Here is a 20,757-nt window from a genome sequence, read left to right on the forward strand (position 1 = left end):
CCTGTTCTGTCACCCAGGCTGGAGTGCAGTGGCGTGATCTGGGCTTACTGCAACCTCTGCCTCCTGGGTTCCAGAGATTCTCCTGCCTCAGCCTCCCAAGTAGCTGGGATTACAGGTGTGTGCCACCATGCCTGGCTAATTTTTGTATTTTTAGTAGAGATGGGGTTTTACCATTTTGGCCAGGCTGGTCTGGAACTCCTGACCTCAGGTCATCCACTCGCCTCGGTCTCCCAAAGTGTTGGGATTACAAGCATGAGCCACCGCACCTGGCCTGTCCTGCTGAATTTAAACTCAAGATGGCAACCTTAACTCTTATCTAAATTTTCAAACTGTTAGTCTGCCCTACAGGTTTTGGGTTTGCTGACCCCCACAATGTGTGAACCAAGCTCTTAAAATAATCTGTCTCTACCTCTGTTTCTATCTGTCTCTGTCCTATTGGTTCCATTTCTTTGGAGAACCTGACAACATGCTTTAAAGTGTTATTTACACACAGGTAAGAGTGAAGAATGAGATTGTTACTATTGCTCTGAGCAAAAGCCAACCGCCTTGGGACCAAAAGTGGGAGGTATATTCCTAGGAAATGTTGGGCCTAGCCTTTGCCCTAAAAAGCCTGTCTGGTTTTCAGCCTGAAGAGGAGAGGGGGAATCCTGGTGAGAAGTATTTGGAATTCAAGCTCAGAGAAGAAGACTCGGTATCTCTGGCTGAATCACATTTCCTGCATGCCTGCACTACTCACCTTTCAAGGCACAGTTCTAATGCCTTTTCCACCCGTACGAGGTGCTACTCTGCCTTCCTTCTAGTCATTCCTCTGGGTTACCAAAGGTCTTGTATATTTCTCTATTAAAGCATTGATTAAAGGCCATCACGGCTCACTGCAACCTCCATTTCCCGGGTTCAAGTGATTCTCCTGCCTCAGCCTCCCGAGTAGCTGGGACTACAGGCGGGCGCCACCGCACTCGGCTAATTTTTGTATTTTTTGATAGAGACCAGGTTTCATCATGTTGGCCAGGCTAGTCTCAAACTCCTGACCTCAAGTGATTGGCCCGCCTCGGCCTCCAAAGCGCTGGGATTACAGGCGTGAACCACTGCTTTGGCCAAGCTGCATTCTCAAAGGTGTAAAGGGTAGCAGTATATACCACCCCAAAATATGCCACTCCGGCCTAAAGATTATTTTGCGCTAAAGGCAATTGGGAAGAAGCTGATTGAAATAAAGCTCCGTAGCCTCCCCCTATCTGCCTAAAAGCAGGATATATATTTACAAAGGCATTCTTCCTCCCTTCTCTACCAGGAAGGACAAAAGTTGATAACCTAAGACAACTTTAGACCCTTAACAGCTTGGAGACGGGACCAGCGGAGTATATTTAACAAGCTTTAGGAACCTGCATTTATCTACCTAAAATTAATTTCCCACATATTTGCTTTCCCACAGTTTGCTGTCCCTGGAGACCCGAGGTCCTTTTCTTTTTTTTGTTTTCTTTTTTTCTTTGAGACAGAGTCTCGCTCTGTCTCAAAGCGTGCAGGCTGGAGTACAGTGGCACGATCTGCCCCCCGGGTTCAAGCGATTCTCCTTCCTAAGCCTCCTGCGTAGCTGGGATTACAGGCGCGCGCCACCACGCCCGGCTAATTTTTGTATTTTTAGTAGAGACAGGGTTTCACCACATGTTGGTCAGGCTGGTCTTGAACTCCTGACCTCAGGTCATCCGCCCGCCTCGGCCTCCCAAAGTGCTGGGATTACAGGAGTGAGCCACCGCGCCCTCCCTTTAAGGTCCTTTTCCTTTGTATTGTCACTTCTCCAAAAACGTGGTGTTCTTCGTTGACGATGCTGTATAAAATGGAGTTCTCAGCCACACCTTTGGAATTACTGATTCCCTGGGTATGTCCCACACGTTAATACACTTCTGTTTGTTTTTGTCTTCATTCTGTCTGTTGTTACAGGAGTCCGGCTGATAACTCAAACTGGTAGAGGGAAGATTATTTTTCCTTCTCTACAGGTGCTTGGAGTCAACGAGGGGAAAGGAGTTCAAAGGAAGGTGACATTTCAGTTAGCGATGGGACAGCACGTGCGAGGCCTAGAGAACTGAAAGTTCTTGATGTCTGTGGGCAGAAAATAGCTGCGTGTAGAGGGAAGAAGTGGGAGGGGCGGGTCGGCTCGCGCGCTGCGACTGAGCTGCGCGTGCGTCGAGGCCGGGGCCGTGGGGGCGGGGCGGGCTCGGAGCGCGCTCACCGGATCGCCGGAGGGCTGTGGTTACCACCCGTCATCTCTTTTCAGCTAATTTGCTTCGCGCTACATTTTGGAGGTGGGCACCTGGGATGGGGGCAAGGAATCACGAAGTGGCGTCTTCTCGGAAGGGGCAGCCTGATGTCTTTAAACACTGAACTGTGGTCTCTGACCAGATGCGCTTTGGGTTCAGGGCTAAGACACGCGTAGGCGGTGCACACAGTTCAATTCGTGGGCGGCTTTTTCTCTCCCCTGCTCGGTTTTGCAGAACTGAGGGTTCGCGTTTGCCAAGCAGTCTCTAAATATGAGAGCGTGCTTTATTTAACAATCTGTATTCAGCTGCCAAAGAACAAGCTAATCACCCTTCTTCCCCACGCCCGACTTCGCCTCCTCCCAGTCCTCGCAGGATTTCTGCCTCGGAATTGGATCACACACAAAAGAGCCCAGTAACTCGTCCATCGCCCTGCCCATTAGTTCGCGGCATAATCATAACACAGTCTTCATTAATGGAAGCAGAATCTCTGCCGTGAGCCCGGATAGCTCAGTCGGTAGAGCATCAGACTTTTAATCTGAGGGTCCAGGGTTCAAGTCCCTGTTCGGGCGGCTTCGATTTTTCTTCATTAAAGGAATGAGAACCAATTTTAGGGTCTTTTGTTTGTTAACCCACTGCAAAAGAAGGCAATCAAGTCCTGGATTGTGTAAACTGCGACCCCAATCGCTTATAGGAGGGTAAACCTGGGGCCCCTGTGGGGATAGGCCTTTGTGCAGAGGTATACGGGAAACTTCCAGTCCATCGCTTTGGGGGCTGCAATAGGCAGATTATTCTGTAGTCAGCCGCTGAGCTGCTGTATCCCAACTGCGGATTTATCAAAGGACCGGCCCCCCCGCCCCCGCAGTGCAGCCTCTCTTCGCTCACCTGTGACGGCTCCTGCTGACCTTCCCTCTTGGGTTCTCTCTGATTGGGTGCCTGAGGAATATGGTTGGGATCCTGCACCTTCCTAGCCCTCCTTACTACCTTAGGAAAGAGTTTTCTGTATCATAAAAAGGAAGAGATGATCATCTAGAAACTGAAGCCCCAAACAGAGCCATTTCCCTCGTTAAAACAGGTCAAATCCACCCCCGACTCCCCTCTCAAAAATGTGATCTGAACACAGGAAGAAGTTGAGGTGGAGACAGCAGCTTCTGTTGGTGGGAGAAAGAGGGTGCATATTAGGAGACAGCGTATTCAAGGGACCGAAATGGGAAAAATGAAACGTTAGTTCTCCCCTACTACAAATTAAAAAGGGAAACAGGTAATCCCAGCACTTTGAGCGACCGAGGCGGGCGAATCACAAGGTCAGGAGTTGGAGAATAGCCTGGTCAATATGGTGAAGCTCCGCCTGTAGTAAAAATACAAAAAAATTAGCTGGGCGTGGTGGCTGGCGCCTGTAATCCCAGCTACTCGGAAAGCTGAGGCAGGATAATCACTTGAACCCGGGAGGCGGAGGTTGCCGTGAGCCGAGATCACGCCGCTGCACTCCAGCCGGGGCGACAGTGCGAGACTCCGTTTCAAAGAAAAAAAAAAAAAAAAAAGGCGGGGTGTGGGAGAAACATCCGGCTCCTGCAGAGGTTTTTGAAATGTAAGGTAATCAAGGTGAGCTAATTTTCCCTGTGAGGTGAAAGGACCGGTTGCATCCCTTGCTTGGCTAATGATGGAGCCTTCCTGGCTTCCGCCAGGCAACAGAAGAAAGTCGGTCTTGATCTCCTCATTGACAGGATGGGGATGTGGGCTGAACGTGTAAGAGGCTGCCCTCTTACCTGGTGGACTATGGTGCCCAGTGAGTCCTGATTAGTGGAGAAAGGCCAGGATGGAGACAGCACCCAATCGTGAGGCAGGGCCTTCACCCTGCCCACAGGAATGCTCTATCGTGGTGCACACAGATCCCAGCATTACCTCCCAATTCTCTAGAGCTCAGCTTCCCCTGAAGAAAGGGAATAATAATAGCTTCCATCTCATAAGCTTGTGATAATTAAATGGCATAACAATGCATGTACTGTGCTTAATAGCCTAAAAGCAAGCATTCAAAACACGGTAGCCATTATTATAATTATTGTTTTTATTTTATTTTCCTCTGAAAACCAAAAAACCTGCTAAACAAATTCTAAAAGAGCTGTAACACTGTTACCATAATTCTTAAAGGGTTTTCTATCCAGGGATGAAACAACAGATACATATTGTAATAGGAGAGGAACCATTACAAAGAAATGTGTGCCCAATATGCCCATATTCAGGTGACTTGAGTTGATTGGTATGTGCTGGAGGGACAGCGATCCTCGCTGCTCGTAGGAAGAGTGGGCTGGGTGGGCGAGTCGAGTTTCTTTATTGCGGAAAGTAAATCACGGGGGTCAGAAGGCATTCCAGGGAGAGAAACAGGTAAGTTTCTCGAATTTTTCTCCTTCTTCCGGAGGGAGTCCCTTCGAAAGCGATCAGTTCCACTTTTGGCTGTCTTGAAAAGAGGAATCTCTTTACTCCAACCAGTTTCTGAACGAGCAAGAACGGACCAGGGTGGGGCGAGAGGACAAGGGTGGAGAGCTTTGGGTTCCCCCAGTCTTTCCTCCTTTCCTTCCTCCAGTTCATTCCTTCTCCAGCCATGGTGTTCAGCCTTTGATGCTTTGGAGCCTCCCAAATAGTTCTGGGTGATTGGTGGCACATTAGTAACTCATTTAAAAATTTGTATATTATCATATCAATTAAAGGCAGGCGTGGGGGAGGACGGGATTGAATGCAACACTGCAGATTCCTGCTGGACACACAGTAGGTTCTTAGAAAGCGGCGGTTCTTACTCTTATTAGGGCTCTGGGAAGAGAGAACGCATGAGAAAGGCAATACAATGTGGCCTAGGAAAAGGCAGAACGCGAAAGTTTCCTCACATGAAAGGAATTAATTTTCTCACTGATTGTTCTTAAAACCTCAGGGCTAAAAATAATACAGTTTGGAAGGTGAAATGAAGAACTAAAAGGCTGAAAGTGGGAGGAAACAGGATTTTTTTGTTTTTGTTTTTGAGACGGAGTTCCTCTCTTGTCGCCCAGGCTGGAGTGCAATGGCGCCATCCTGGCTCACTGCAACCTCCGCCTCTCTGGTTCAAGCGATGCTCCTGCCTCAGCCTCCTGAGTAGCTGGGATTACAGGCGCTTGCGACCACGCCCGGCTAATTTTTTTTGCATTTTTAGTAGAGACAGGGTTTCACCATGCTGGCCAGTCTGGTCTCGAACTCCTGAGCTCTGGTGATCCACCCGTCTCAACCTCCCAAAGCGCTGGCATTACAGACGTGAGCCACTGCGCCCGGTTTCATCTTCTTCTTTTTTTTCTTTTAAATTTCCTTGACAGGGCGGGATGTTCTCATGTCCTTGCCGAAATAGCTCAGTTGGGAGAGCGTTAGACTGAAGATCTAAAGGTCCCTGGTTCGATCCCGGGTTTCGGCAGAGCTTTTGTTGGCTTAACCGCTTTGAACACACAGGGCTATAGTCCACTTCTTAGCCTCTCTGGAGGCTCGCCTCCCTCCCCAGTCCCCTTGCACGTTTGCACCTACGCCGTACACACCCAGAGACAGCTGTTCTCCTTGTCTCCTAAGCGGGCACCAACTAATGACACGATAGTATTTAGTAAAGTGTAAGGATGCAAAGAATAAGCTTCTCAAGAAATCAGAAGTCAAAGTCATTATGAGGATGCATAATGAGCTTAAGCCTCTCAAAGGAATCAGAAGTCGTAGAGTGATTTCTTCCCAGTTCCGTAATCGCCCTATTTATACTATTGGATGTTAAATGGCAATACGTGGCACAAGATTTTTTATTGAGGTGGCCAACACTCCTGTTTCACAGGAGGAAGGTCTTGGGTTTGATCACCAGTGTAGTCAGCTCTCTGGGGCTGCACGTTTTTTTCATCGACTACAGACATGAGGACAGTGTCCAAAAGCATTAGTCTTTACCGCAAGAGACACAAGTCAGGGGCCCACCGGAGCATGAAGAATCTGGTGAAGGACTGTGTCCAGTTGTAGATGTAGGAATCTTGTGTCTTCACTTGTCTTCATCTGAAATATTTCTTGAATCTCAGTTTCCTCATCGCACTTTCAATAAAAGTGCCTGAAAACATTCCTCGGTGCCAAAAACTGCACAATTCTTGCCAAGAATATTGCTATTGTGACTCTGACTACAGGTGTGTTAATTGATCTGTTTTGAATATAAAATAAACGCAATTTAAAAGAAAGAATATCCTAAGACAAAGCAACGTATAAAGGTTGGAAAAGAAAAGCCTGATGTTGGAAGAGAAAGTTTCTTGGCACTTTCCACATGTTTCACTTTTTCCAGCAAAAACCCACTAGCAAGTTTTGGTTTCCCTCAAGGATGGGGCAACCCAAACGAATTTTGCATAACGCTCTTTTTGCTCAACCTCGCCCAAATCCATTTATGTTGGAAACTAAAATAGCATCCGCCCGAACAGGGACTTGAACCCTGGACCCTCAGATTAAAAGTCTGATGCTCTACCAACTGAGCTATCCGGGCCCCTAAAGAAACACATTTGCCTAATCTATCCACGGGAAAGTAGGCCACGTGGCCACATTCTTTCCGCGATTACAATTCTGAGTCTTTTTGCTGATTTCTTGAGAGGTGAACCTGCAAAATTGACATTGAGCAGGGGTTCAGCAAAATCGAGTCTTCATTTCTCCTTTTCTCCCATCACAGACAATAATGACCCAAAAAGTAACCGCCTGCCTGACCTGCCCCGCGCCCTCAGGGGAATTTCCCACGAGGAAATCCCCCCAGATTTAAGGCATTTGAGCGGGCCTCCGGGTAAACAGCGGGATTTCTAATTCCGGTTTTGGTCTTTGAGGAGTCAGTCCTAGACCTTCTTGTGGGAGAAGCAGTGATGAAAAATTAGGTTTCCAATAATCGATTAGACATTTATTGTGTGCATACCGCACTCTCGGAACTAAGCAGGTACTGGGGCCGCAAAGACCAAGTCTCGGCCCTCAGTGGAACTGGAAGACGCGCAAAACAGAAGCCCCCAGTCACGCGCTTTGGTGGTGGGAGGCCAGCCTTTTCGGACACCGGAGGACTTGGTCGGCACCCGAAGTAAGAGCCAAGTTTTCCAGGGGTTGATCATGCCTGAACCGATCATGCCTGAACCTGGATAGCGACTGGGCACCTGAAGACTTGGAAAAAGAATTTCTAGCCGAGGGAATAGCAAATGGAAAATGACAATATTTACTAACCTTGGGCATCTGACCATTTAGCGGAAGCTTCCACTGAAAGATTTTGATCAGGCAAGCTACAGGATGGATTTTATCTTTTTAGGGAGTCTGATACCTTGGTAGCTGGGTCTCAGACGTATCTAATTAGTCAATTCTATAATTCGACCTGCTTCTTCATAAATTCTTTGCCTTCTCATTTCTTAAGGCATTGGATCCCTTCAAAGAGAATTCAGCCAGACGCGGTGGTTCACGCCTGTAATCTCAGCACTTTGGGAGGCCGAGCCGGCGGATCACGAGGTCAGGAGTTCGAGACCAGCCTGGCTAACAAGGTGAAACCCCCGTCTCTACTAAAAATACAAAATTAGCTGGGTGTGGTGGCACACACCTGTAGTCCCAGCTACTCGGGAGGTTGAGGCAGGAGAATCGCTTGTACCCGGGAGGCAGAGGCTACAGTGAGTCGGGATTGCCCCACTGCACTCCAGCCTGGGTGACAGTCCACTATGTGGGGGAAACGATAAGATTCCGATTTTTAAATAAAGAAATACATCAAGAGAACAATCGACAAAGGTTAAAAAGCCATATGGGAAGAGGTTATGTTAAGGAAAAAAAAAATGTGCCAAACAATGTGAATGGCATAATGCTTGTGAAGAAATTGAAATATTTGTGTATTATGTATATGAGAGTATATAAACATATATCCTTTAATACTACATATACTTATATATAAATGTTCCTTACATATACATAGAAGGTCTATAAAGATAGAAAACAACCTGTTAAAATGGCTACATCTTGAGGAATGGCAATGAAACCTATGAGAGGACGTTCTGATTTTTTTCTTTTTCTTTTCTTTTTTTCTCTTTTTGTCGCCCAGGCTGGAGTGCAGTGGCGCGACCTCGGCTCACTGCAACCTCCTCCTCTAGGGTTCAAGCGATTCTCCTGCCTCAGCCTCCCCAGTAGCTGGGACTACAGGCGCCCACCACCATGACCGGCTAATTTTTGTATTTTTAGTAGAGACGGGGTTTCACCATGTTGGCCAGGCTGGTCTGGAACTCCTGACCTCACGTGATCCGCCTGCCACGGCCTAGCAAAGTGCTGTGGAAAATATGATTTGTTATTAATAAAATATTCCATGCTTCTGGGATGGCATAGGTGGCACCTTAGATCAAAGCTTCCTTTGAAGTTTCTCTATAAAGAGCCAGAAGAGAAGGGTTAAATCACACACTTCCTCCTCTGGGGGACTCCCTCCATGCCTCATTGCTTTGGATGGGAGTTGCTGGTATTGAAAAATCACAAATTTGACAGGTACGGTTTTCACAAATGAAGATGCGGATCCCTACACATCAGATGGCCAGTCTCGGCTCAAGGAAGAAAACTAAAACCAGAGCCCTTGGAAACCAGCTGCCTGTGCCTTGTGAGGTCAGTCCCACGGGTTATTAGCCTTTGGCCTCTTTCTTTCCAAACCTCTGAACCTCCACTTTTTTTTGAGACGGGAGTCTGGCTCTGTCGCTTAGGCTGGAGTGCAGTGGCGCGATCTTACCTCACTGCAACCTCCGCCTCAAGCGGTTCTCTTTCCTCGGCCTCCTGAGTAGCTAAGATTAAAGGCACACGCCACCATGCCCGGCGAAGTTTTGTATTTTTAGTAGAGACGGGGTTTCACCATGTTGGCCAGGCTTGTCTCGAACTCCTGACCTCGCGATCCGCCCGCCTCGGCCTCCCAAAGTGCTGTGATTACAGGCGTAAGCCACCGCGCCCAGCTGTCTGCTTGTTTTTAACCCATATTTTTCTTCTGTCACTTTGTCATGTAAGTGGTATTGGGCAGTGGTCTTGATTGTAAGGCTCTTGTATTTTTTGTTGTTTTACTTAAAAAGAAAAGAAAAGAAAACCTGCCTGCATCACCACAACCCCAGTGTTTAGAACAGTACGTGGCACGTAATAGGAACTCAAGTAATAACTGTCGACTCGGAGTGAACGTTTCTGCAGCACAATGGGTCTCTCTCTGTGTGCTCCCTCACCCCCATGTAGTATAGCTGGACCCAGACGTTTTCTTTTCTTTCTTTCTTTCAGACGTTTTCTTTCTACTTTTCAAAATATAAACTATGAAGCTGTCGCCATGTTTAAGGTTTCTGGCAAAATGATATTAACTATAGTTATTATTATCTGGACGCCTAAGATTGCAAAATGGATTGCCAAGGATTAGGAAAAAAGATTTTTGCTCGGAAAAACAACTAACCTTTACCAGAAGTGGGGTTCGAACCCACGCGGATATGAATCCATTGGATCTTAAGTCCAACGCCTTAACCACTCGGCCATTCTGGTAATTGGCGAAACGACGGTTTATTTTAAGGCAACTCGGGTAACACTAGGCGACTAAAGTTTCAGAACAATTTAAAATTACTTTTATTCCTGATATAAAAGAATAATATGGGAGAAATAATTTGGTAACTTTGATTACCTTTCCCTAATTTCTTTATCTCGTCACCAGAAACTGGGGCCACATAAAAGTGAAGGAGAAAAGGTTCGATAGAGGAGTGGGATTCTTAACGCCTTCTAGTGAAGGGACATAACCAGGAACTGCGATTAGCTGCAATTCACATCCTTCTGGAAATTTTAAGTGGTAGATGTTTTTCGTTTCATCTATTTTATATCCATTCCCTCTGCCTAACTTTCCGTTTGCCCTCCTTCAAATAAAAAGCGACTCTGGTGGGACTCGAACCCACAACCTTTGAATTTCTCTAACTATCTAGAAGTCCAATGCGCTATCCATTGCGCCACAGAGCCAGACATATATGATCTCTCCGCGATGAATACATCAGGGGAGGCACGTTCTTTCCACGAGTAAGTGTGAAACCTTTGCCTCTAAGGAGAGTGTGGATAGGAATTACACTGGAAAATCTGTAATCCTTGTGTAAATTTGTCTTTCTGTTCACGATCGCTGAGCAGTAAATCCGTTTCGGTCCATGTTGTTAACATGTCTTTATGTAGAATTACTAAATCCAGATGCCAAAACCCCGCACGCGGTTCCATAGTGTAGCGGTTATCACGTCTGCTTTACACGCAGAAGGTCCTGGGTTCGAGCCCCAGTGGAACCACGGCATGGTCCCCCATTTTTTTTTTTTTCTTTTCTTTCCTTTCTCTAAAATGCTTAGTATTAACATTTTGCGAGCCCAATCTTGGGTTTTGCTTCAGGAAGCTGGAGACGCAGACATTTCTACAATGTTTCTGCGCGGTCGTCTTCCTTTGAACACTGGAAAATGAGGAATCCTTTTGAAAGTTTTTCTCTGTGCACAATCGCCGGATGTCAAGTCCACATAACCATTTCCCGGTGCTAAAACGTCTTTTGGAACAGTTATTAAATTCTGGAGAAGCCATTGGCTCGCGTGAGGTTCCATAGTGTAGTGGTTATCACGTCTGCTTTACACGCAGAAGGTCCTGGGTTCGAGCCCCAGTGGAACCACGGGGTATTACCTTGTGTTTTGTGAGCCAGGTGTTGGGTTTTGCACCAGGAAGCTGGCGACGCACCTGTGTTTCACGGGTTTTCTGCGGCTTACTCCCCGCCTGCTGCGCCAGCTGGGTTCCTCTTAGCGCGCGGCGCGGAGTCGGCCTCCGAGGCTGCCCCCGTGTGGCGCCTCTCTGGAGGTGCAGGCGGCTCCGCTCCACGGAGGCTTGGCGCACCCCTGCGCCTGCGCCTTTCCACTGCCTGGCGAGCCGGCTTCTGGGTTCCTGGGTGTTGCACCTTGGCTCACCTACCTTCTTCTAAGCCTTGCTTGGGCCATCTCTAAAAATTGCTACCACTAAGTCGAAGGACATCACGAAGGCCGCGCCCTGTTTGCTGATTACCTCCAAGTTCACTGCCCTCATACTGCATTTATTTAAATTAAAAATGCTTTTTGAGGCCGGGCGCAGTGGCTCACGCCGGTAATCCCAGCACTTTGGGAGGCCGAGGCGGGCGGATCACGAGGTCAGGAGATGGTGTCCATCTTGGCTAACACGGTGAAGCCCCGTCTCTACTAAAAATACAAAAAAATTAGCCGGGCGTGGTGGCGGGAGCCTGTGGTCCCAGCTACTCTACTCGGGAGGCTGAGGCAGGAGAATGGTGTGAACCCGGGAGGCGGAGCTTGCAGTGAGCCGAGATAGTGCCTCTGCCCTCCAGCCTGGGCGACAGAGCGAGGCTCCGTCTCAAAAAAAAAAAAAAAAAAAAGCTTGTGAAAAAATTGATCATGCACAGAATTCAGAATTCCCCATGTATTTCACAGTGATGTCTCCGTCCCATCTTTCAACGATTAGCTGTTTCTTTTGTGACCCTTCAGAAAACGTCTATGCATTCACCAGTATACATGTACATTTACTTTATAAGCCACTTGACGCTTTTTGTACAAAGGTAACACACATAGGTACCGCTCCCATTTCCTCAACAATATTCTGAAAATCTTCCTATTTCGTTCACACATCTTGGCTTATCCTTTTACTTCCTGTGTTTGGATATATCACAGTTCTTTATGCCTTTTGATGAACACTTAAATTGTATCTAGTCTTAGGAACAAGGCTGAGCAGATTTCCTTGTTTCTTGGTTTTAGATAGGGCAATATGTAAAATAATCCTAGCAAAACCTTGAACAGGCACTTACATGGGTAGCTAATTTAATGTTCACCATGACTCTATTTTAATTATTTATCCCGTTTTACAGACGAGGAAGAGGAAGCATAGTGAGGTTAAGAAACGGCCCAGGGTTACACCCCTGGTCAGGGACAGAACACAGTACCAACCCAAGCAAGAAGAGGGTTGCCTTTTTGTCTTAGAAATTTAATTGATGGCTGGGCGCTGTGGCTCACACCTGTAATCCCAGCACTTTGGCAGGCCAACGTGGAAGTATGGCTTGAACCCAGGATTTCAAAACCAGCTTGGGCAAAAAAGCGAGACGCCCTCCGCAAACCCGTCCCACCAACCTCCCTGCTGTCCCCACCAAACCCGCCACAGCTCCTTTCAAAACAGTTTGTATCAAATTACACTCACACCGATATGAAAGCCCTTGTTCTTCCTGTCTCTCTCAAATGAAAATAATTGAATTTTGAGTCAGCTAGAAATGGTATGTGTGTTTTATTGTGAGTTAGGCTGAACGTTTTTCATGTACTTAAAAGCTTCCTTTCTTCCTTCCATCTGTTCACCCCTTTTGTTCAATTTTCTAATATATATATTCTGTTAATTTGTGTTTAAATTGGTTTTTAGGCCTGGCACGGTGGCTCATGCCTGTAATCCCAGCACTTTGGGAGGTCGAGGAGGGTGGATCATGAGGTCAAGAGATCGAGACCATCCTGGCCAACATGGTGAAACCCTGTCTCTACTAAAAATACAAAAATTAACTTGGTGTGGTGGCACGTACCTGTAGTCCCAGCTACTCAGGAGGCTGAGGCAGGAGAATCATTTGAACCTGGGAGCTGGAGGTTGCGGTGAGCCGAGATCGGGCCACTGTACTCCAGCCTGGTGACACAGCGAGACTCTGTCTCTAAATAAATAAATAAATAAATAAATAAATAAATAGGTTTTTAGGTGCTCTTTGTAAATTCAGATTTAGGATATATTTTGCAAATGTATCCAGACTTGCCATTTATCTTTTGATTCTATTTTTGATATTCTGTGCGATGCAGAAAGTAAACATTTTTATGAAGTCAATTTCATCATCTTTTTGGGGGTGGGTGCGGGAGAGGGGCTTTTAACATTTCCTGCCTAGAAAATACTTCCTCACTTTGAAATTATACTTCAAAAATTATGCTATATTTTCTCCTGATTGTTGTACGGTTAAACGTTTTCTAATGTTTCAACCTTTTGTCAGAGGCCTGGGAACCAGAGCAACTCCATCTCGAACAGGGGCTGGGTAAAATAGGGCTGAGACCTACTGGGCTGTATTCCTGGGAGATGAAGGCATTCTAAATCATAGGATGAGCTAGGAGGTTGGCACAAGATACAGGTCAAAAAGACCTTTCTGATAAAACAGGTTGTGGTAAAGAAGCCGGCCAAAACGCACCAAACCAGGATGGTCAGGAGAGTGACCTCTGGTGTCCTCACTGCTCATTATATGCTAATTATACTGCATTAACATGTTACAAGACACTCCCACCAGCACCATGACAGTTTACAGATGCCATGGCAATGTCAGGAAGTTATCCTATATGGTCTAAAAAGATGAGGAACTCTCCGTTCTGGGAATTGTCCCTGACTTTCCCAGAAAACTCATGAATAACCCACCCCTCGTTTAGCATGTAATCAGGAAATGACCATAAAGATGGACAGCCAGCAGCCCTAGTGGGCTGCTCTGCCTATGGAGTAGTGATTCTTTATTCCTTTGCTTTTTTTTCTTTTTCTTTATTCTTTTGGTTTTTGGTTACGGAGTCTTGCTTTGTCGCCCAGGCTGGAGTGCAGTGGTGCAATCTCGACTCACTGTAACCTCCACCTCCTGAGTTCAAGTGATTCTCCTGCCTCAGCCTCCTCAGTAGCTGGGACTACAGGCTCGCGCCACCACACCAGGCTAATTTTTGTATTTTTAGTAGAGACAGGGTTTCACCATGTTGGTCAGGCCGGTCTCAAACTCCTGACCTCGTGATCCACCCGCCTCGGCCTCCCAAAATGCTGGGGTTACAGGTGTAAGCCACCGTGCCCGGCCAACGCCTGGCTAATTTTAAAAATTTTTTATAGAGACAGAGTCTCGCTATGTTGCCCACCGTGGTCTCAACTTCTGGGCTCAGGCAATCCTCCTGCCTCAGCTTCTCAGAGTGCTGGGATTACAGCCATGAGCCACCACACTTAGTTTGTTATTTATTTTTATTTATTTCTCTCTCCTACTCCCAGGTATTCTTAAAGAAAAGATTATCACAAGAGAAGAGACAGACTGGGCTTAACTCCAAATGTGGTAGAGACAGCTGGGAATTTACAGCCAAGGAGCAGAATTGGGGTGGGGTGGGGTCAGTGGATGGAAAATCAGGAACAGGAGACATCCAGGGTAAGGGGATTCTGGGTACACTGAATTAACAGGATTCTTGCTGAGGGTGGACCAGGGTGATCAGATATCAAGGTTCAGAGGGATTCTTGATACATTGAATTAGCAGGATACTTAATAAACCTGGACTATCTGCAAGCTGAGGATGGAACTGAGGCCAAGGTCTAGGCCTAGTGGAGAAGAGGGCTCAGAGAAGCCTGACTGGTGTTTGGTTAAGGACGGAATGTGTCAGTGCTCCAGCTGGTCCCCATTCTGTGATTGGCATGTGGTTCATGCATATCCAATTAAATGTGTTTCTGAGAAAAAGACCTTTTTAATATTTAAAAAATTGATCTTTCTTGTGAAGTAAATTTAATTCAACCTCTTTTGTAATTTATTTATTTATTTTTTTTGAGAGGGAGTTCTTGCTCTGTCATCCAGGCTGGAGTGCAGTGACGCAATCTTGGCTCACTGCAACTTCTGCCTCCCGGGTTCAAGCAATTCTCTGCCTCAGCCTCCCAAGTAGCAGGAGTTCCAGACCAGCTTGGGTAACATGATGAAACTCCGTCTCTACTAAAATACAAAAAATTAGCTGGGTGTGGTGGTGTGTACCTGTAGCTCCGGCTACTCAGGAGGCTGAAGAACAAGAATTGCTTGCACCTGGGAGGCGGAGGTTGCACTGAGCCGACATTGTGCCGCTGCCCTCCAGCCTGGGTGACAGAGTGAGACCACTGTCTCAAAACAAAACAAAACAAAACAAAAGATATTAACTTTTAAAAAGTAGATAAGTCAAGCCTGTAATCCCAGCACTTTGGGAGGCCGAGACGGGTGGATCACGAGGTCAGGAGATCGAGACCATCCTGGCTAACACGGTGAAACCCCGTCTCTACTAAAAAATACAAAAAACTAGCCGGGCGAGGTGGCGGGCGCCTGTAGTCCCAGCTACTCGGGAGGCTGAGGCAGGAGAATGGCGTAAACCCGGGAGGCGGAGCTTGCAGTGAGCTGAGATCCGGCCACAGCACTCCAGCCTGGGCGACAGAGCGAGACTCCGTCTCAAAAAAAAAAAAAAAAAAAGTAGATAAGTCAAGGGATAAAACAATTAGAGTACAAAGTAAAGAAACACTCTTTTTAACTTTTGTTGCCAAACATCACTTCTTGTAAATCCTAATTTAACTCCTCCTGCTTTCCACTCTGTTTTAAAAAGAACATTTAAAATAAATACCACTTTGGGTACTGACAGGCTTCTGGATGTCTCTTGTGTTTTGCAAACTGCCTAAAATGAAATAGCCCCCTGCTTTGTTAAGGTATAACTTACGCACTGTAAACTGCACATATTTCAAGGATATAACTGGATGAGTTTTGACACAGACACACTTAAACACACACACCTGTGAAACTGATACTACAATTAGGGTAATGAGTATCTCCATTATCCCCTAAACCTCATGCTCCTGAGAACTGCAGAACTCTTGGCATATAGCTCCGTCCAAACCCCTGAACTAGACCAAACTCTCACATGGCTTCTAGCAGCATGAGGCTGTGTCCTTAGAATGACCCCAGCCCCCCATTAAATGCCTGCCTGAGTAAGCTCAATACTACCAGGAGAATTTACGGTTTGTTTTACCCAAACCCTGATGATAGGCCCCTGACCTCCCTTACTTAGAGCATTTACAAAAAAGGGCTTATGATTGTGAGCATGTATCTCTTAGAACTGAGAAATGCCTTTCTTAAGGACCTGGGAGCCATTCCTTTGAAACGTAATCATCAAAAAGGATGAAGCCTCTGTCTTCCAGTCTCTGTGGGAGGGTGGAATCCTAACTTGGATAATTGCCAGCTAACAGACACAGCTGGCCTCATTGCATTGCTACTGATGAACCGTTTGCAATTTTTCACTTCTCTGACTCTACTGAGACCTCACACTCGCCCATTCTTCATTCATTCTCCCTGTAAAATGCTCGAACCACCTCTGCACAAATCACAGTGGAGCCCAGCTCATTCCCCTACTGTCAGTAGTTACTGAATAAAATCTGTTTTTGCCACTTTAACTAATGTCCTGCTGTGTGTATCTTTGACGTGCCTTTGTACACCTTCCCTCCATGTTCTGCCCATACTGAGGCCAATGTCTGGTCCTGCTGCAAACCACTGACCTCTCTGGATTTCACAGTACTTTAGCTCTCATTGTTTCATCAGAGCACAACTCCTACTCAGTTAACTTAACCTCCTATGATCTTCCCTTTGAAGTTCAAGCAACACAAAGCTAATTTTCTAGGCTGACTCCCAATTAACTATTAATCCATCAATAACTCACAGAATGTCATCATTTTCTTTTTTTTTTTTTTTTTTTTTTTTTTGAGACGGAGTCTCGCTGTGCTCCCAGGCTGGAGTGCAGTGGCGTGATCTCGGCTCACTGCAAGCTCCGCCTCCCTGGTTCACGCCATTCTCCCACCTCAGCCTCCCAAGTAGCTGAGACTACAGGGACCCGCCACCACGCCCGGCTAGTTTTTTGTATTTTTAGTAGAGACAGGGTTTCACCATGTTAGCCAGGATAGTCTCGATCTCCTGACCTCGTGATCCACTCGCCTCGGCCTCCCAAAGTGCTGGGATTACAGGCTTGAGCCACCGCGCCCGGCCAATGTCATCATTTTCAAACATTTTTAGTTTTTAAAAGGCCAGGTATTTTCTTCAGAGTAAGTATTTAAAAGTATTAAGAAAAATCAGAACACAAGATAATGCATACAAGTTTTTTGTTTGTTTGTTTTTTTCCTTTTGTGTTGAACTATAATTAGAAGTAATGGGGTATAGAGAAAAGACACTTGGAGGTCATGAATTTTGGATGCCAACCTTGCTACCTTCATAGAGCAATGGTGGAATATTTATGTTTTCAAACTCCTGCCTCAGCCTTCCAAAGCAGTGGGATTACAGGCATGAGCCACTGTACCTAGTCACGAGAAAGATTTTTAACAAAGTGTGGAAAGAAGGGAGGTCTTTGTTAGCTTGGAGTTAGCTATAACGTTCAAAGATTTAGAAATTCCCAAATGTAAAGAAGGAGCAAGCAGGATGAAATAGTCAGTTTTTCGCACCTTAAATCACAGCGGAGGGCTCCTGTCCCCAGGGACTTCTGTTAGAAGGAAGCAACCTGTTAGTACCCCTGAGGCTCAAGGGCCTCTTCTTGCCATTCCGGGATCCAGTGGAAAACGCCATCTCACCCCTGCAGATGCCATTTTGAATGTAAATGTGGTTTGTTTGTTAAACAGATTACTTGGCACCAATATATTCACAGGTCCGATTTGTCTAGAAATAAAACCTTAGTTTTGAATGTGGTTTATGCAGCACTTCACTGATACCTATATTATGAAATTCTTTTTTTTTTTGAGACGGAGTCTCGCTCTGTCTCCCAGGCTGGAGTGCACTGGCCGGATCTTGGCTCACTGCAAGCTCCGCCTCCCGGGTTCACGCCGTTCTCCTGCCTCAGCCTCCCGAGTAGCTGGGACTACAGGCGCCCGCCACCTCGCCCGGCTAGTTTTTTGTATTTTTTAGTAGAGACGGGGTTTCACCATGTTAGCCAGGATGGTCTTGATCTCCTGACCTCGTGATCCGCCCGTCTCGGCCTCCCAAAGTGCTGGGATTACAGGCTTGAGCCACCGCGCCCGGCCATTATGAAATTCTAAAAAGATGAAATCTATGACAGACCCATATTAGTACATTTGACTCAAGCCCAGAGGTGCCAGTTCTGAGAAGACAGTCTGGCTGGAGGATTAAAATTGGATTTCTCATGAGGCTAACGGAGCTTAAGCCTTGTAGCCCCTTATTTGTGGGGCCCAAGGCCCTGGGAAGACCCCTAGCAATACGCTCACATGTCACATGTTTTGTAGAGGTTGGAATAGTAAAATATTATAACCACAATCAGCTAGGGCTCCTGTTTCTACTCGGACCTCCCTTCCATCACAGTTCTTATTTTGGTGGCTTTAGAGAGGTCACAGGCATTTTGCAGATCTTGTTAAGGTGAGGTTGAGTTAGGATACACTTATTTTGGATCTAGCAGCATGCATTTATGTGATTTGCAGTCACTTCTGTACATTAACATCAAGATTTTCATAGGTCAGTAAATGATAGAAGTAGGATTAAAATTGAGTTTGACATTCATATGCTTAACAGTTAATCAATAAGCCTTGGATACCTTTACTTGAAGGTATGCTAACGTCTTCCCAGTCAACTTCCAGCGTTTGACCCCAGTTCCTACCTTCCTACCTGGCTCCAACACTTTCCGTTCCTTTCTTGGTTTTTCTTTTTTCTTTTTTGATTACTGCCCTGCCCATACAGTGCTCTCCTTCCAAACTGAACTTTGCTGGACAGTGTCTGTGCCCCTGCTCTTCCTCGGCCCCAGATGGCCTCAACCAATTATATTTATGCTGGTCCTTATTCCATTTTTATTACTTTAAATTGAAATATTAGCAACAGGCCAGGCTCAGTGGCGCAGACCTGTAACCCTAGCACTTGGGGAGGCCGAGGTGGGCGAATCACTTGAGTCAGGAGTTTGAGACCAGCCTGGCCAACATGGTGAAACCTCCTCTGTACTAAAAATCTAAAAATACAAAAATTAGCTGGTTATGGTGGCAGGTGCCTGTAATCCCAGCTTCTCCAGAGCCTGAGGCAGGAGAATCGCTTGATCCCGGGACGCAGAGGTTGCAGAGAGCCAAGATCATGCCACTGCTCTCCAGCCTGGGTGACAGAGCGAAACTCCGTTTAAAACAACAAGAAGGCCGGGCGCGGTGGCTCACGCCTGTAATCCCAGCACTGTGGGAGGCCAAGGTGGGCGGATCACGAGGTCAGGATGATCGAGACCTCCCTGGCTAACACGGTGAAACCCTTTCTTTACTAAAGAATACAAAAATTAGCCGGGCGTGGTGGCGCATGCTTGTAGTCTCGGCTGAGGCAGGAGAATCGCTTGAACCCAGGAGGCGGAGGTTGCAGTGAGCCGAGATTATGCTACTGCACTCCAGCCTGGGCAACAGAGTGAGACTCCATCTCAAAACAAACAAACAAACAAAACGACAACAAAATGCAATACCAGCATCAAGGAAGGTAAAATAAAACTGAAAACAAGAAAGATATTGATGACTAAGGGGTTGATGAGTATCATCAGTTCATGTAGTGTTTAGGATTATTCAGTGCTCTCTGGCTGGGCTCCGTGGCTTACACCTGTAATACTAGCACTTTGGGAGGCCAAGGCAGGCAGATTGCTTGTGGCCAGGAGTTCGAGACCAGCCTGACCAACATGGCGAAACCCTCTCTCTAGTAAAAAAAAAAGTACAAAAATTAGCCAGGCGTGGTGGTACACGCCTGTAATCCCAGCTACTCAGGAGGCTGAGGCAGGAGAGTTGTTTGAACCTGGGAGGCAGTGTTTCAGTGAGCTGAGATCGTGTCACTGCACTCCAGCTTGGGCAACAGAGTCTGGATCCAGCTGAAAACTAATTTGTGTCTATATTAGCATTTTCATACTTGGGGAAAGATATCCAATATTGGAAAATAATTCAGAACATTTTTGAGTGGTGGAAATAGAACACACGGAATGTCAATCAGCAAAGAAGAGAACATTGATTTCATTTTTGTTTAACTTTTATTTTAGGTTCAGTGGGTACATGTGTAGGCTTGTTACATGAGTAAATTGTGTGTTGCTGGGGTTTGGTGTACAAATGATTTTGTCACCCAGATAGTGAGCATAGTACCTAATAGGTAGTTTTTTTTTTTTTTTTTTTTTTTTTTTTTTTTTGAGACGGAGTCTTGCTCTGTCGCCCAGGCTGGAGTGCTGTGGCCGGATCTCAGCTCACTGCAAGCTCCGCCTCCCGGGTTCACGCCATTCTCCTGCCTCAGCCTCCCGAGTAGCTGGGACTACAGGCGCCCGCCACCTCGCCCGGCTAGTTTTTTGTATTTTTTAGTAGAGACGGGGTTTCACCGTGTTAGCCAGGATGGTCTCGATCTCCTGACCTCGTGATCCGCCCGTCTCGGCCTCCCAAAGTGCTGGGATTACAGGCTTGAGCCACCGCGCCCGGCCTAATAGGTAGTTTTATGACCCTCATACTCTTCCCACCCTCCTCCCCTCAAGTAGGCCCCAGTGTCTATTGTTCCCATCTTTGTGTCCATGTGTAAATCAATGGTTAGCTTTCACGTATAAGTGAGAACATGTGGTATTTGATTTTTTGTTCCTGCATTAATTTGCTTAGGATCATGGCCTCCAGCTGCATCCATGTTACTGTAAAGGACAATAATTCATTTTTAAAAATGGCTGCATAGTACTCCATGGTATATAATGTATCACATTTTCTTCATCCAGTCCACCATTGG

General features: G+C 46.4%; 8 non-coding genes across 8 annotated transcripts; 4 read left to right on the forward strand and 4 right to left on the reverse strand.

Moving 5' to 3' along the window:
• The first annotated feature begins 2,748 nt into the window (after positions 1-2,748).
• TRNAK-UUU lies at positions 2,749-2,821 on the forward strand. The gene has a single exon. It is a non-coding gene; the product is annotated as a tRNA-Lys (tRNA).
• A 1,497-nt stretch (positions 2,822-4,318) lies between these two features.
• On the reverse strand, positions 4,319-4,379 carry LOC112607459. The gene has a single exon (XR_003115803.1). It is a non-coding gene; the product is annotated as a U7 small nuclear RNA (small nuclear RNA).
• A 1,227-nt stretch (positions 4,380-5,606) lies between these two features.
• Positions 5,607-5,679, forward strand: TRNAF-GAA. Its single transcript has one exon. It is a non-coding gene; the product is annotated as a tRNA-Phe (tRNA).
• A 1,004-nt stretch (positions 5,680-6,683) lies between these two features.
• TRNAK-UUU lies at positions 6,684-6,756 on the reverse strand. The gene has a single exon. It is a non-coding gene; the product is annotated as a tRNA-Lys (tRNA).
• A 2,925-nt stretch (positions 6,757-9,681) lies between these two features.
• Positions 9,682-9,764, reverse strand: TRNAL-UAA. The gene has a single exon. It is a non-coding gene; the product is annotated as a tRNA-Leu (tRNA).
• A 376-nt stretch (positions 9,765-10,140) lies between these two features.
• Positions 10,141-10,226, reverse strand: TRNAR-UCU. Its single transcript is given in 2 exon segments — positions 10,141-10,176; positions 10,190-10,226. It is a non-coding gene; the product is annotated as a tRNA-Arg (tRNA).
• Positions 10,227-10,464: 238 nt separating this feature from the next.
• TRNAV-UAC lies at positions 10,465-10,537 on the forward strand. Its single transcript has one exon. It is a non-coding gene; the product is annotated as a tRNA-Val (tRNA).
• A 292-nt stretch (positions 10,538-10,829) lies between these two features.
• On the forward strand, positions 10,830-10,902 carry TRNAV-UAC. The gene has a single exon. It is a non-coding gene; the product is annotated as a tRNA-Val (tRNA).
• Positions 10,903-20,757: the final 9,855 nt, after the last annotated feature.

This window comes from Theropithecus gelada, chromosome 14, assembly GCF_003255815.1.
Source record: "Theropithecus gelada isolate Dixy chromosome 14, Tgel_1.0, whole genome shotgun sequence".
Taxonomy (NCBI): domain Eukaryota; kingdom Metazoa; phylum Chordata; class Mammalia; order Primates; family Cercopithecidae; genus Theropithecus; species Theropithecus gelada.